This window comes from Heptranchias perlo, chromosome 3 (genome assembly GCF_035084215.1).
Source record: "Heptranchias perlo isolate sHepPer1 chromosome 3, sHepPer1.hap1, whole genome shotgun sequence".
NCBI classification, from domain to species: Eukaryota; Metazoa; Chordata; class Chondrichthyes; order Hexanchiformes; family Hexanchidae; genus Heptranchias; species Heptranchias perlo.
The window spans coordinates 64,459,922-64,474,147 of NC_090327.1; the positions used below are offsets into that span (position 1 = coordinate 64,459,922).

Genomic DNA, 14,226 nt, shown 5'->3' on the forward strand with positions numbered 1-14,226 from the left:
AGGCATTCTGGAGGGGGAGGGTGAACAGCCAGTCGTCATGGTCCAAAAGGGATGAGGTCCTGCAAAGTGAATTTAAGGAGTTAGGAGATAAATTAAAAAGCAGGACCTCAAAAGGAGCCACGTGCTAGTGAGTATAGGAACAGGAAAAGAGACCAGATGACTGCGTGGCTGCAGGGATGGTGTAGGAGGGAGGGATTTAGATTCCTGGGACATTGGGACCAGTTCTGGGGAAGGTGGGACATGTACAAACGGGACGGGTTACACTTGAACAGGACCGGGACCGATGTCCTCACGGGGATGTTTGCTAGTGCTGTTGGGGAAGGTTTAAACTGGAATGGCAGGGGGATGGGAACCTGAAAAGGGAGACAGAGGAGAAGGAAACAAGGATAGAAACAAAAGACAGAAAGGGAAGAAGCAATAGTGGAAGGCAGAGAAAACAAGGGCAAAAAACAAATAGGGCCATAGTGCAAAATAACACTAAGATGACTAGCAATCTTAAAAAGACAAGTCTAAAGGCATTGTATCTTAATGTGCGGAGCATTCGCAATAACAGCACAGACAGATATTAACGGTTATGATATAGTTGTGATTTAGGAGACATGGCTGCAGGGTGACCAAGGATGGGAACTGAACATCCAAGGGTATTCAATATTTAGGAAGGACAGGCAAAAGGGGAAAGGAGGTGGGGTAGCATTGTTAGTAAAGGAGGAAATCAATGCAATAGTGAGGAAGGATATTGGCTCAGAAAATCACGATGTGGAATCTGTATGGGTGGAGCTAAGAAACACCAAGGGGCAGAAAACGTTGGTGGGGGTTGTCTATACATCCCCAAACAGTAGTGGATGTAGGGGAGGGCATTAAACAGGAAATTAGAGAGATGCATGCAAGAAGAGTACAACTATAATCATGGGTGACTTTAATCTACATATAGATTGGTCAAACCAAATTAGCAATAATGCTGTGGGAGAGGAATTCCTGGATTGTGTACGTGACTGTTTTCTCGACCAATACGTTGAGGAACCAATTAGAGAACAGGCGATCCTAGACTGGGTATTGTGCAATGAGAAAGGATTAATTAACAATCATGTTGCGCAGGGCCCCTTAGGGAAGAGCGACCATAACAATCGAATTCTTCATTCAGATGGAGAGTGATGTAGTTGAATCTGAAACTAGGGTCCTGAATCTAAATAAAGAAAATTACAAAAGTATGAGGTGACAGCTGGCTAAGACAGATTGGGGAACTTTACTAAAAGGTGGATAGGCAATGGCTAATATTTAAAGAACGTGTGCAGGAATTACAAGAATTATTCAGTCCTGTCTGACGCAAAAATAAAACAGGAAAGGTGGCTCAACCGCAGCTTACAAAAGAAATTAGGGATAGTATTAGATCCAAAGAAGAGACACACAAAATTGCCAGAAAAAGCACCAAGCCTGAGGATTGGGAGCAGTTTAGAATTCAAAAAGGAGGACAAAGAGATTGATTAAGAGGGGAAAAAGAGTAGGAGAGTGAACTAGCAGGGAACATAAAAACTGACTATAAAAGCATCTATAAAATATGTCAAGAGAAAAAGATTAGTGACAACAAATCTAGGTCCCTTACAGTCAGAAATGGGGGAAATTATAATGGGGAACAAAGAAATGGCAGAACAATTAAACACATACTTTGGTTCTGTCTTCACAAAGGAGGACACAAATAACCTCCCAGAAATGTTTGGGAACCAAAGGTTTAGTGAGAAGGAGGAACTGAAGAAAACCAGTATTAGTAAAAAAAGTGCTAGGGAAATTAAATGGGGCTAAAAGCTGACAAATCCAGAGGGCCTGATAATCTACATCCCAGAGTACTAAAGGAAGTAGCCCTGGAAATAGTGGATGCATTGGTGATCATCTTCCAAAATTCTATAGACTCTGGAACAGTTCCTACAGATTGAAGGGTGGCAAATGTAAAAGAGGAGGGAGAGAAAAAAAACAGGGAATTACAGACCAGTTAGCCTAACATCAGTAGTGGGGAAAATGCTAGAGTCTATTATAAAAGATGTGATAACAGAACACTTGGAAGGCATTAACAGGATTGGACAAAGTCAGCATGGGTTTATGAAAGGGAAATCATGCTTAACAAATCTACTGGAGGTTTTTGAGGAGGTAACTAGTAGAATAGATAAGGGAGAACCAGTGGATGTGGTGTACTTGGATTTTCAGAAGGCTTTTGATAAGGTCCCACAGAAGAGGTTAATGTGCAAAATTAAAGCACATGGGATTGGGGGGGGAATATACTGGCATGGATTGAGAATTGGTTGACAGACAGGAAATAGAGTGTAGGAATAAACGGGTCTTTTTCCGGGTGGCAGGCAGTGACTAGTGGGCTACCGCAGAGATCTGTGCTTGGGCCCCTGCTATTCACAACATATTTTTTGAGGAGGTAACTAGTAGAATAGATAAGGGAGAACCAGTGGATGGAATAAAGAGAGTGAGAGAGGAAGTATTAAAGGGTTTAACATCTTTGAAAGTAGATAAATTGCCAGGCCCGGATGAAATGTATCCCAGGCTGTTAAGAGACGCAAGAGAGGAAATAGTGGAGGATCTGACCATCATTTTCCAATCCTCTCTGGCTACGGGCGTGGCGCCGGAGGATTGGGGGGCTGCCAACATTGTACCGTTCTTTAAAAAAGGGAGAAAAGGATAGACCAAGTAATTATAGGCCAGTCAGTCGAACCTCGGTGGTGGGTAAATTATTGGAATCAATTCTAAGGGATAGCATAAATCATTATTTAGAAAGGCATGGGTTAATCAAGGACCGTCAGCATGGATTTGTTCGGGGAAGGTTGTGTCTGACTAACTTGATTGAATTTTTTGAGCAGGTAACAAGAAGGGTAGATGACGGTAACGCATTTGATGTAGTCCACATGGATTTTGGCTTTTGACAAGGTCCCCCATGGCAGACTGGTCAAAAAAGTAAACACCCATAGGATCCAACGGAAAGTGGCTAGTTGGATCCAAAATTGGCTCAGTGGCAGGAAGTAAAGTTTAATGGTCGACAGGTGTTTTTGTGACTAGAAGGCTGTTTCCAACGGGGTTTCGCAGAGCTCAGTACTAGGTCCCTTGCTTTTTGTGGTCTATGTCAATGACTTAGACTCGAATGTAGGGGGCATAATCAAGAAGTTTGCAGATGAAATAAAAATTGGCCATGTGATTGATAGCGAGGAGGAAAGCTGTAGACTGCAGGAAGCTATCAACGGATTGGTCAGGTGGGCAGAAAAACAGCAAACGGAATTCAATCCAGAGAAGTGAGAGGTGATTGGGGAGGGCAAACAAGGCAAGGGAATACCCAATAAATGGGAGGATACCGAGGTGTAGAGGAACAGAGGGACCTTGGAATGCATGTCCACAGATCCCTTAAGGTAGCAGGACAGATAGATAAGGTGATTAAGGCATAAGGGATACTTTCCTATATACTATGCCTCGGCTAATAAAAGAGCAGGGAGGTTATGTTAGAACTGTATAAAACACTAGTTAGGCCACAGCTAGAGTACTGCATACAGTTCTGGTCACCACATCACAGGAAAGACGTGACTGCACTAGAGAGGGTACAGAGGAGATTTACGTGGGTGTTGCCAGGGCTGAAGAATTTTAGCTATGAGAAACGATTGGCTAGGCTGGGGTTGTTTTCTTTGGGACAAAGGAGGCTGAGGGGAGATTTAATTGAGGTGTATAAAATTATGAGGGGCCGAGATAGAGGGGATAGGGAGGAACTATTTCCCTTAGCAGAGGGGTCAGTGTCCAGGGGGCATGGATTTAAAGTAATTGGTAGAAGGATTAGAGGGGAGTTGAGGAGAAATTCTTTCACCCAGAGGGTGGTGGGGGTCTGGAACTCACTGCCTGAAAGGGTGGTAGAGGCAGAAACCCTCAACTCATTTAAAAAGTACATGAATGTGCATTTGAAGTGTCATAACCTACATGGCTACAGACCAAGTGCTGGAAAGTGGGATTAAGCTGGATAGCTCTTTTTCGGCTGGCACGGACACGACCGGCCGAATAGCCGCCTCCTGTGCCGTAACTTTCTCTGATTCTATGAAAATCTAATTTAAACTGAAAGGCGCCACAAAAAAAAACTCCCATTTTATTTTTCTTCAAGGATTACAGTTTCAAAGTCTGTAGTCTTGAGAGTTTTTCTTAAGATTACACACTTTAAGCCAGTGCTTGTTCACAGTTATTGGGGTATTCTATACAGCATTTACTTTTCATCATTTTGACTTGTACATGCACACAATTCACCATAGCTCTTTTTGAGCTATCTTTGGCAACTCGAGTGGAAGTGATAATACCACTCAGTCCTACTACTTTCCTGACCTGGACTTAATTATCTGCAAGCATTTTTGTGAATTAATTGGGTACATAGATAATCAAGGCTGTACTGCAGATTATAAACACAAGTGCAAGCACTGACCATTGCAGAACTCTACTCAACATCTCCCCCTATTCTGAAACTACTCTGTCTCCTATTTTTGAATCCAACCTCATACGAACATACAAAAATGGACAAGAAAAAAAAAAATCAACTGGTACATCAAGCCTGCCCCACACAATCATGATGCCCACCAGCAGCCATATAAATCTCCAGGAAGAGGCAGAGATAAAAACCCAAGGCAAATTTAGGGATAAAAAAGTTGTGGAAAATTCCTCTCCAATCCCCTTAGTTGATCAAAACTAGTACAGAAGACCATAGTAATCGTGATTTACATTACTTAGTATTCTACCTACCTTTTGTATGCGTGTCAGCCATCTCTGTAGTAGCACTCGCGTCTGAGTCAGAAGGTTGTGGTTCAAGCCCCACTCCATGGGCTTGAGCACATAACCCAGGCTGTCACTTCAGTGCAGTACTGAGGGAGCACTGCACTATCAGAGGTGAAGTCTTTTGGATGAAATGTTAAACCAAGGCCCCATCTACCCTCTCAGATGGATGCAAAAGATCCCATGACACTATTCAAAGAGCAGAGGAGATCCCCCAACATCCTGGACAATATTTATCCATCATCCAAAATCACAAACCGATCATCTGTTCCTGAATCTCTTTGCTGTTTATGGGACCTTACCAAGCATAAGTTGGCTGCTGCGTTTCCCTACATTACAACAGTGACTACATTTCAAAAGTAAGCCATTGGGACATCCTGAGGTCATGAAAGGCACTATATACATTTCCTAGAGCCCAAGCAGGAAGTGGTCGATCTCTCTTTTGAAGGTGTGCAGCAAATCCACACTCACTGCACAAGCCAGCAACTTGTTCACTAGGTCTACTATCCTCTGGGGAAAAGAGCAACTTCCTGACATCTAACCTGGTTCTGTCCTTGCATAACTCATACACATGACATCTAGTCCTCCCTAATCTATCTAATTGAAATAATCTGTCTATATGAACACAGTCAAGTCCCTTCAAATTTAAAAATCTTAATCAGATCTCTCTGGAGTCTATGCTTCACTAAAGAGACCCAGCTTTTTACGCGATGTTACTCAGATAGATGTTTTAAGCTGGGTATCATTCTTGTGGCTCTCCTCCGTTTCCAAAGCCTCTGACCCAAATCTGAACACATGAGCCTCCTCCCTCCCTGCTTCATCTAACCCTATCAGCATATCCTTCTATTCCTTTCTCCCTTGTGATTATCTAGCTTCCCCTTAAATAAGAACATAAGAAATAGGAGCAGGAGTAGGCCATATGGCCCCACAAGCCTGCTCCCCCATTCAATAAGATCATGGCTGATCTTGGACTTCAACTCCACTTTCCCACCCGATCCCCATATCCCTTGATTCCCATAGAGTCCAAAAATCTATCGATCTCAGCCTTGAATATATTCAATGACTGAGCATCCACAGCCCTCTGGAGGTAGAGAATTCCAAAGATCCACAACCCTCCGGGTGAAGAAATTTCTCATTTCAGTCCTAAATGGCCGACCCCTTATGCTGCGACTATGCCCTTTAGTTCTAGACTCTCCAGCCAGGGAAACAGCCTCTCAGAATCTTATATGTTTCAATGAAATCACACCTCATTCATCGAAACTCCAGAGAGCATAGGCCCATTCTACTCCATGAATCCTCATAGGACAACCCTCTCATCCCAGGAATTAATCTAGTGAACCTTCGTTGCACCGCCTCTAAGGCGAGTATATCCTCCCTTGGATAAGGTGACCAAAACTGTACACAGTACTCCAGGAGTGGTCTGACCAAAGCCCTGTACAATTGCAGCAAGCCTTCCTTGCTCTTGTACTCCAGCCCCCTTGCAATAAAGGCCAACATACCTTCCAAACTGCTTGCTGTAACTGCATGTTAGCTTTGTGTTTCGTGTACAAGGACACCCAAATCCCTCTGAACACCAACAGTTAATAATTTCTCACCATTTAAAAGTTATACTGTTTTTCTATTCTTCCTACCAAAGTGAATAACCTCACATTTCCCGACATTATACTCCATCTGTCACCTTCTTGCTCATTTACTTAACCAGTCTATATCCCTTCGCAGACTGTGTCCTCCTCACAGCTTACTTTCCCACCTAGCTTTGTATATTGTAAACAATTTTACAACACCAAGTTATAGTCCAGCAATTTTATTTTAAATTCACAAGCTTTCGGAGATTTCCTCCTTCCTCAGGCAATTGTTTCAAGAGCTCCTTGAAGCCTACGCATTTATACATATAGAACAATACATGGTGTTTACAGACTGCCCCTGCAACTGCCCGTTGCCAAGGCAATCACCGTGTTCAGACAGAGAGGTGTCACCTGCAGAACCCCCGAATACACATTCAACAAAAAAACAAACAGGGAAAAAAAACAGAGAAAAAAAACAGAGAGAGGCAGAAACATCCGGAAGGCAGAGAGAGCCAGCAAATGACCCATTATATTAAAAACAGATAACATTTGTTCGCTGGTGGGGTAACGTGTAGCGTGACATGAACCCAAGATCCCGGTTGAGGCCGTCCTCATGGGTGCGGAACTTGGCTATCAATTTCTGCTCGACGATTTTGCGTTGTCGTGTGTCTCGAAGGCCGCCTTGGAGTACGCTTACCCGAAGGTCGGTGGATGAATGTCCATGACTGCTGAAGTGTTCCCCGACTGGGAGGGAACCCTCCTGTTTGGCGATTGTTGCGCGGTGTCCGTTCATCCGTTGTCGCAGCGTCTGCATGGTCTCGCCAATGTACCATGCTCTGGGGCATCCTTTCCTGCAACGTATGAGGTAGACAACGTTGGCCGAGTCACAGGAGTATGAACCATGCACCTGGTGGGTGGTGTCCTCTCGTGTGATGGTGGTATCTGTGTCGATGATCTGGCATGTCTTGCAGAGGTTACCGTGGCAGGGTTGTGTGGCGTCGTGGACGCTGTTCTCTTGAAAGCTAGGTAACTTGCTGCGAACGATGGTCTGTTTGAGGTTGGGTGGCTGTTTAAAGGCGAGTAGTGGAGGTGTGGGGATGGCCATAGCGAGGTGTTTGTCCTCATTGATGACATGTTGAAGGCTGCGGAGAACATGGCGTAGTTTCTCCGCTCCGGGGAAGTACTGGACGACAAAGGGTACTCTGTTGGTTGCGTCCCGTGTTAGTCTCCTGAGGAGGTCTATGCGATTTTTTGCTGTGGCCCGTCGGAACTGTCGATCGATGAGTCGAGCGTCATATCCCGTTCTTACTAGGGCGTCTTTCAGCGTCTGTAGGTGTCCATCGCGTTCCTCCTCGTCTGAGCAGACCCTGTGTATTCGCAGGGCCTGTCCATAGGGGATGGCCTCTTTGATGTGGTTAGGGTGGAAGCTGGAAAAGTGGAGCATCGTGAGGTTGTCCGTGGGCTTGCGGTAGAGTGAGGTGCTGAGGTGCCCGTCTTTGATGGAGATTCGTGTGTCCAAGAAAGAAACTGATTCTGAGGAGTAGTCCATGGTGAGCTTGATGGTGGGATGGAACTTGTTGATGTTATCGTGTAGTCTCTTTAGTGATTCCTTGCCGTGGGTCCATAGAAAGAAAATGTCGTCGATGTATCTGGTGTATAGTGTTGGTTGGAGGTCTTGTGCAGTGAAGAAGTCCCGCTCGAACTTGTGCATGAAAATGTTGGCATATTGGGGTGCGAATTTGGTCCCCATGGCTGTTCCGTGTGTTTGGGTAAAGAACTGGTTATCGAAGGTGAAGACATTGTGATCCAGGATGAAGCGGATGAGTTGTAGGATGGCTTCCGGAGATTGGCTGTTGTTGGTGTTGAGTATTGATGCTGTCGCAGCGATGCCGTCATCGTGGGGGATACTGGTGTATAGTGCCGAGACGTCCATCGTGGTGAGAAGTGTTCCTGGTTCAACTGGTCCGTGGGTACTGAGTTTTTGTAGGAAGTCTGTAGTGTCGCGACAGAAGCTGGGGGTTCCCTGTACGATGGGTTTCAGGATGCCCTCGATGTATCCAGAGAGGTTCTCACACAGGGTTCCGTTGCCTGATACGATGGGACGTCCGGGTGTGTTGGCTTTGTGTATCTTTGGGAGGCAGTAGAAGTCTCCCACGCGGGGATTACGTGGGATGAGAATGCGTAGGATGCTTTGAAGGTCTGGATCGAAGGTCTTGATCAGTTTGTTGAGCTGGTGGGTGTGTTCTTTGGTCGGATCTGCGGGTAACCGTCTGTAGTGTTCCTGGTTGTCCAGTTGTCGGTATGCTTCTTTGCAATAGTCTGTTCTGTTCTGTATGACTATGGCTCCTCCTTTGTCCGCTGGTTTGATGACGATGTTGCGGTTGGTCTTGAGAGCGTTGATGGCGTTGCGTTGTGCTCGGGTGACCTTCTGGACTGTCTTCTGAGTGCGGCTGATGAATCTGGCATTGACGCATTTCCTGACAGCTTGAGCATACATGTCCAGCTGAGGGCAGCGACCCTCCGGAGGAGTCCAGTTTGACTCTTTCCTCTTCGGTTGCTGTACCGCGGATCCCTCTGTCTGCTGTTCCGGATCGTCGATTGTCTCATTGGGTTCGCTGCTGAAATCTTGGGGTTTGTGGTAGAATTCCCGGAGCCTCATTCTCCTGATGAATTCCTCTGTGTCCGCCGCGAGACTAGTGGGGTCCATTTTGGTAGTGGGGCAGAAATTGAGCCCTCGGCTGAGAACTTCGATTTCGTCTGGTTGAAGGGTGTGGTCGGATAAATTGACAATAGACTTCCCTGTGGTTGCAACCGTGGTACCAGGGGAAGCTTGGTCGTTGCTGGTGGTGATGCAGAGTTTCTCAAGCTTCCTGCTCTTGGTTTTCATGTAGGCAGCGTAGTTCCGTTGCCTCGTCTGTTTGGCGGTATAACGTAGCTGGTCTGCTGTGTCCTGAGTACAGGTTGAGAGTATGGACTCTATCTTGGTTTCGAGGTTGTGGCGTCTGCTGTAGAGTTGGTGTATGAGATGGTTGCGGAGTGTGCGAGAGGTACGGCGGCAGAGTCTCTCAGCGTAATCCGAGTTGTATGTGGACTTGAGTGGGTTCGTGATCTGGAGTCCTTTCGGGATCTTGTCTGCTTTCTTGCAGCTCTGTAAAAACTTGATGTCTGTGTCTAAATGCGCGATCTTCTTGGATATCCTTTCCACTGTGAGCCGGCAGTTTGTGGTGTCGATGGTAGTCATGATGTGGAGATGCCGGTGATGGACTGGGGTTGACAATTGTAAACAATTTTACAACACCAAGTTATAGTCCAGCAATACACAGGGTCTGCTCAGACGAGGAGGAACGCGATGGACACCTACAGACGCTGAAAGACGCCCTAGTAAGAACGGGATATGACGCTCGACTCATCGATCGACAGTTCCGACGGGCCACAGCAAAAAATCGCATAGACCTCCTCAGGAGACTAACACGGGACGCAACCAACAGAGTACCCTTTGTCGTCCAGTACTTCCCCGGAGCGGAGAAACTACGCCATGTTCTCCGCAGCCTTCAACATGTCATCAATGAGGACAAACACCTCGCTATGGCCATCCCCACACCTCCACTACTCGCCTTTAAACAGCCACCCAACCTCAAACAGACCATCGTTCGCAGCAAATTACCTAGCTTTCAAGAGAACAGCGTCCACGACGCCACACAACCCTGCCACGGTAACCTCTGCAAGACATGCCAGATCATCGACACAGATACCACCATCACACGAGAGGACACCACCCACCAGGTGCATGGTTCATACTCCTGTGACTCGGCCAACGTTGTCTACCTCATACGTTGCAGGAAAGGATGCCCCAGAGCATGGTACATTGGCGAGACCATGCAGACGCTGCGACAACGGATGAACGGACACCGCGCAACAATCGCCAAACAGGAGGGTTCCCTCCCAGTCGGGGAACACTTCAGCAGTCATGGACATTCATCCACCGACCTTCGGGTAAGCGTACTCCAAGGCGGCCTTCGAGACACACGACAACGCAAAATCGTCGAGCAGAAATTGATAGCCAAGTTCCGCACCCATGAGGACGGCCTCAACCGGGATCTTGGGTTCATGTCACGCTACACGTTACCCCACCAGCGAACAAATGTTATCTGTTTTTAATATAATGGGTCATTTGCTGGCTCTCTCTGCCTTCCGGATGTTTCTGCCTCTCTCTGTTTTTTTTCTCTGTTTTTTTTCCCTGTTTGTTTTTTTGTTGAATGTGTATTCGGGGGTTCTGCAGGTGACACCTCTCTGTCTGAACACGGTGATTGCCTTGGCAACGGGCAGTTGCAGGGGCAGTCTGTAAACACCATGTATTGTTCTATATGTATAAATGCGTAGGCTTCAAGGAGCTCTTGAAACAATTGCCTGAGGAAGGAGGAAATCTCCGAAAGCTTGTGAATTTAAAATAAAATTGCTGGATATAACTTGGTGTTGTAAAATTGTTTACAATTGTCAACCCCAGTCCATCACCGGCATCTCCACATCATAGCTTTGTATAGTCAGCAAACTTGGATACATTACACTCGGTCCCTTCATCTAAGTCTTTAATACAGATTGTAAATTGCTGAGGCTACAGCACTGATCCGAGCAGCACTCCACTGGTAACAACCTGCCAACCTGAAAATGACCCGTTTATTCCTACTCTCTGTTTTCTGTCAGTTAACAAATCCTCTATCCATGCTAACATATTGCCCCTAACTCCAAGAGCCCTTATCTTGTGTAACAACCTTTCGTGTGGCACCTTATCGAATGTCTATTGAAAATCCAAATATACTACACCCACTGATTAACCTTTATCGACCCTGTCCTCAAAAAAACTCTTAATAGATTTGTCAAACACAATTTCCCTTTCATAAAACCATGTTTGACCCTGCCTAACTATATTACGATTTTCTAAGTGCCCCATTATCATATCCTTAATAATGGATTCAAGCATTTTCCCGACAGCTGATGTCAGGCTAACTGGCCTGTAGTTCCCTGTTGTCTCTCTCCCACCTTTCTTGCATAGTGGGGTTACATTTGTAACCTTCCAGTCCACTGGGACCGTTCTAGAATCTAGGACATTTTGGAAGAATGCAGCTCCAACGACACCCAAGAAGCTCGACACCATCCAGGACAAAGCAGCCCGCTTGCTTGGCACCCCTAAACATTCACTTCCTTCACCACCGGCGCACCGTGGCTGCAGTGTGTACCATCTACAGGATGCACTGCAGCAACGTGCCACGGCTTCTTCAACAGCACCTCCCAAACCCACGACCTCTACCACCTAGAAGGACAAGGGCAGCAGGCACATGGGAACTCCACCACCTGCACGTTCCCCTCAAAGTCTCTCACCATCCCGACTAGGAAATATATCCCCGTTCCTTCATCATCGCTGGGTCAAAATCCTGGAACTCCCTACCTGTGGGAGAATCTTCACCACACGGACTGCAGCAGTTCAAGAAGGCAGCTCACCACCACCTTCTCAAGGGCAATTAGGGATGGCAATAAATGCTGGCCTTGCCAGCAACACCCACATCCTATGAACGAATAATAAAAAAAATCACAACCAACGCATCCACTATCTCTGCAGCCACCTCTTTTAGAACCCTAGGATGTGGGCCATCAGGTCCAGGGGATTTAACGGCTTTTAGTCCCATTAATTTCTCCAGTGCTTTTTCTTTACTAATATTAATTACTTTAAGTTCCTCACTCTCATTAGACCCTTGGTTCCCCACTATTTCTGGTATGTTTTTAGTGTCTTCTACTGTGACGACAGATACAAAATATTTGTTTAATGTCTCTGCCATTTCCTTATCCCCTATTGTAATTTCTCCTGTCTCAGCCTCTAAGGGACCCACGTTTACTTTCGCTACTCTCTTCCTTTTTACATACTTGTAGAAGCTCTTACAATCTCTCTATTTCTTGCTAGTTTACTCTCATATTCTATTTTCTCCCTCTATCAATTTTTTGGCCTTGTAGGCAACCACACTCTGGATAATAAGTTTCTCCTGAATTCCCTATTGGATTTATTAGTGGCTGTCTTATATTTATGGCCCTAGTTCTGGTAGCTCCACAAGTGGAAACAAATTCTCTACGTCTACCCCATCCAACCCTTTCATAATCTTAAAGACCTCTATCAGGTGACCTCAGTCTTTTTTCTAGAGAAAAGAGCCTCAGACTGCTCAATCTTTCCTGATAGGTATAACCTCTCAATTCTGGTACCATCCGAGTAAATCTTTTTTGGACCTTCTCCAGTGTCTCTATATCCTTTTTGTAACATGGAGTCCAGATCTGTTCACAGCACTCCAAGTGTGGTCTAACCAAGGTTCTATACAAGTTTAACATAACTTCTCTGCTTTTCAATTCTATCCCTCTAGAAATGAAACCCAGTGTTTGTTTTTTTTTTAAATGGCCTTATTAACCTGCGTCACTATTTTTAGTGATTTGTGTATTTGTCTCCCAGATCCCTCTGCTCCTCTACCCTATTTAGACTATTATCCAAGCAGTACTTGGCCCCCTTATTGTTCCTACCAAAATGTAATACTCACACTTATCTATATTGAAATTCATTTGCCAATTACACGTCCATTCTGTAAATTTATTAATGTTGTCATGTATTTTGTCGTAGTCCTCCTCTGTATTAACTATTCCCCCAATTTGGTGTCATCCACAAGTTCCCTCAACACCTGCATCCAGGTCTGAAGATATTAAAACGGCAACAGTTCTAACACTGATCCCTGTGGGACACCACTGGTAACCAGCCTCCAAGCAGATCCATAACCATTAATAACCACTATCTGTCTACGGAATGCAGCCAATTCTTGATCCTTCCCACCAATTCCACAAGATTCCATCTTGTACAGTAACCTATTGTGAGGTACCTTATCAAAGGCTTTCTGAAAATCCAAGTATACAATGTCTACTGGGCTACTTTCATCTACCAATCTCGTAACTTCTTCAAAGAAATTACATCAAATTGGTTAAGACACTATTTTTTTCCCCCAGAAGCCATGTTGAGTGTCTCTGATAACTCGTTTTCTATCCAGGTGATCATACAGTATTTCTCATGATACTTTCCAGCATCTTGCCAATGACTGAAACCAAACTAATGAGCCTATAGTTCCAGAGTTCTGATTTGTCACCTTTTTTGAAAATTGGTACGAGCATCCCTTCAGTTCAACAGAATAATAGCGAACTATTAAAGCTTGCAAAGCACGTCTCATCTCTAAGCACCCACGAGTGGATGTCATTTGGACCAGCAGCCCGATCTATTTTAAAGATTCTTAATTCTTTCTAAGATGATATTGTCATCTATTTTGATTTACCCTGAATTCCCATGGTTTTTAGCTTAATTGGATGAAATTAATTTGGAACTTTGTCAAAAGCTTCCCAAAAGTCCAACTATTATTATTGCACGTTATTATCCTTTTCAGTAAAGATGTCTTGACCTCAACCACTCCTTGTGGAAAAGCATTCTATGCTGCAACAACCCTTTCTATCAAGAAGTGTCTTTGAACCTCGCTCAGCGACAATTTTGAATTGATGACCTTTTGTCATCGACTCCCTAACCAGAGGAAACAGTCTCTCTATTCAAAACCCTTCATCATTTTAAAAACCTATTAAATCTCCTAGTTGCTTTCTCTGTTCCAATGGAGATTGTTCCAGTTGAGGAATGTATGTATTGTGACGCACAAGACATCACGTGAGACACACAGGCTGGATGGACTAGTAGGTCTTTTCCCAGCCATCATTTTTCGTATGTTTGTATGTAAATTTCTCCTTGTAACTACAATTTCCCATCCCTTGCATTATGCTGATGAATATACACTGGATGCTTTCTTTGGCTTTAGTT

The 14,226-nt window shown here is 45.0% G+C and overlaps 1 protein-coding gene across 6 annotated transcripts in view; it reads right to left on the reverse strand.

Moving 5' to 3' along the window:
• Positions 1 to 14,226, reverse strand: part of rb1cc1 (RB1-inducible coiled-coil 1) — a 172,384-nt gene that overhangs the window by 153,968 nt on the left and 4,190 nt on the right. The window contains exon 2 of one of the 6 annotated variants that reach the window (XM_067979930.1): positions 11,794 to 11,911. The exons of the other annotated variants lie outside the window; for them this stretch is intronic. The gene's annotated coding sequence lies outside the window, so the exon portion shown is untranslated. The remainder of the gene's footprint in view (positions 1 to 11,793; positions 11,912 to 14,226) is intronic. 6 annotated transcript variants of the gene reach the window in all.